Source organism: Petaurus breviceps, unplaced genomic scaffold (genome assembly GCF_028583685.1).
Source record: "Petaurus breviceps papuanus isolate PSGF00001 unplaced genomic scaffold, PetGlider_PUasm1.0 688, whole genome shotgun sequence".
NCBI lineage: Eukaryota > Metazoa > Chordata > Mammalia > Diprotodontia > Petauridae > Petaurus > Petaurus breviceps.
In genome coordinates, this window is record NW_027186457.1 from 10,730,579 (window position 1) to 10,733,636 (window position 3,058).

The 3,058-nt window shown below is 43.9% G+C and overlaps 1 pseudogene; it reads left to right on the top strand.

The window, feature by feature from the left end:
- The first annotated feature begins 854 nt into the window (after positions 1-854).
- On the top strand, positions 855-2,292 carry LOC138174202 (TBC1 domain family member 16 pseudogene; annotated as a pseudogene).
- Positions 2,293-3,058: the final 766 nt, after the last annotated feature.

Below are 3,058 nucleotides of genomic sequence, written 5' to 3' on the forward strand. Positions count from 1 at the left end.
TACTTGTTGACTATATGGAGTCATAGGGAAATAGTTGATTGTCATGAACTTTGCAGGAATGGTAGTGTTTATTTGATGCATATTCCCAAAGCTAGAATTATGTAGAACAAAAGTTCACAGAAAGGTAAGTGAATGAAGACATAGCATAACAATGGCTGTAGAAAAGCAAATGGTGGGTCTATCGTTCTGCCCCACCTTGTCTTTAGGTGAGGAGGTCATGCAGAGTCCAGACAGATGTGAGTCCAGCCCAGTGTGTGCATGGGGCCCAGACAGAGCACTGTGACTTGCCATGCTAAGCTATATGTAGAAATTCAGGTTCTATCAGACCTTCTACCTCCACAACAAGCTCCTAGTAACAATTAGTGTCCATCTAAAAATTGATCCCCTACTTGGCACTTGTTCTTGTGGGTAATGGAAATCTCACCTGTACAGTGTCTCTGGAGGCTCCTCAAAAGCCTCTGACCTCCTAACCCTCAACCCCATTGGCAGCAGTAGCCCTCCCACAGTATTGGATGGGGAGATCATCTGCTCAAAGAACAATGTCTGTGTCCACACCCAGAAATGTTGCACGGTCTTGAGGAACATCTCCCAAGTTATTTGTGCTTGTACATGGAAAAGGATGAACTTCTGGGGGCCACACTCATTCTTGCTTGGGTTCCTACCTCCAGGATCCAGAGGCAAGATGAAGAGTTCCTGAGCTTTATCACTCCTGAAAACTCTCCTAAATTGCCCCTGAAAGCGAGGTCCCTGGCCATGCTCAGGACTCTGGAAAGCCTTATCAGTCATTCCCTGTGGAATCAAGATAACCTCTGATCCCTAAGAATGAGGGCATCTTGGTTGCCAACATTTCCAAGATGGAGAAGCTTGTTAGAAGATGGGGAAAAGCTATCCCAAGATTGGGGGCAGACAGTCCTATCCAACCTATGAAGCCTGTCCATAGTGACTCAGGAATCTTATCTACAATCAGTTCTCAGTATAAGCCAAATATGTCTGAATTGTCAGTAGATGGGACAGAGCCGGGAGAAGAAAGCTCCTTAGAGCTCTCTGCTGATAATGTGAGCTGGTACAGTACTTTTGATTCTGATTCTAATGCCTCTTCTTCACCTCTCTGCCTCTCGCCAATAAATGAGAGAGAGCAGCAATTCTGTTTTTCTAGACAATGAAAACAGAGACATGTGACAATCACATGACATGTTCCACCAGCTCCACCTCCAGCCTTGACACGGGTTCCCTGAGAACAGTGACCAACCAAAAAAAAAACTCCAAACAAGATAAACAACAAAAGGGATTTGCCCTCAAACAAATCTGCCTGGTGTTTGGGGTTGATTTGGGACAAATGAAGTCTCTCTGACTTTTCTTTCATAATGAAAACTGTACCAGTGGGAAACTAGCTATTGCTAGCCAGGAAAGTTAGCACAAGATCTTCCATTTTCACCATAGTGTCCAGAATAAACTGTTAGAAATTTTTTCAGCAGTGGAAACACTATACTGAGACTCATCCAAACAACCAGGTCTCCAATGAAAAGACTTCTATAAAATTCTTTATCCAATATTTCAAACTTCCTTCTTTAGAGACCCACCAAGAGGAAAACATGTATAAAAAGGTGGATGTCCCCACCTGGCTTAATTACTTGAATGAGTCTGGGCAAGTGGAAGAGGAATCTAAATTGCATAAGGCCATTTTCTTTAAAGGCATAGATGTGTCAATTTGGGCTGTCATGACATCACATAACATAACATGATGTAATACTTGCTATTACAGCCTATATTCTATAAGCAAGAGGTACTAAGGGTGCAAAAGAGGGGGGAATACTCAGATATCCAGCAGAAAAGGCTTTCAATGATTCTAGAAGAACAGGAATAATTCTGGAGCCAGGTACTGTTCATTGTTGACAAAGATGTTTGGACAGACTGGAGCAACGTATTCTTCTGAAGAGGAGAATGAGGAGAATTTCACAGAGCTGTGCAATATACAAGCCAACAACCGGCTACTCTCAAGGCTGCCAATCCTGGTGGCTCCCAATCCTGACTGAAGTTTGATAAACCAGATAGCTTCTGGTGCCTCACATATGGTCTTAGTCAGTTCTTGGGATGAGGACATGGAGAAATAGTTGCTATGCCTTTATGGGATGCCACGGCTGGCCCACTGGTGTTTTTATCAGCAGCTTGTTTCTCTTGGGGATGATGGCTTATGTAGCTTTTTGCCATTGCTGGCCCCTTCTGTGTTTTAAGCATGAACTTCAGGATGCAGAAGCCCTGTGCATGTGGGAAGCATTCTTGGCTTATTACTAAACATGCTACTTCTACCTCTTCATCTGTGTGGCCATTGGGGTGGTCCACAGTGACAGTGTCATCTACTAACAGCTGGGCACTGACCAGATACTGCACTTTGGGTGTCTGGACATGCACAAGAATGGGGAACTCATTCAGGAAGGTGAAGAGTTTGCTATACTAATTTTGCCTCTTGTCCTGTCCCTTGACACATGACAAAGGTCCCTACATGACCTTTGTAAACTCTATGAGACACGCATATAGGCTTGTGGTTATATGCCTATTGTGGAGCATACCAGGCACCAGCATGAATCAGAATGGTGGGAGTGTGGAGTTAAAAGGAGCCCAGAGCCACAAGAGGTCTTCAGATTCCACAAACAGGGGCTGTTCATGGAAATGGAGAGGGGTTGAATAGAACGTTTCAAGGGGAACTCTCATTAAGGGGCATCAGAATTGGAGGGTAGAAGAAAAGAAGGGGCAGTGCTTACCAAAACTACCATTGGAAAAAGGAAGAACAAAGCTTTCTTTTTTAATGGCAGCATCAGAAGCCAGGAGAAATAAAGTAAAGATGTAACCACCAACCCAAAGAAAATTCAGCTTTATGACAAAATGATTCAAACCTGCTTGGAATCTCACTCCAAGGGTAACAGAATTCCTGGGCTTTCTTGTTGCCTGTTTGCCTTCTCTCTGTCTCTCTCTCTCTCTGTGTCTCTCTCTGTGTGTGTCTCTCTGTCTATGTCTCTCTGTCTATGTCTCTCTCTGTCTCTCTCTCTCTGTCTCTCTCTCT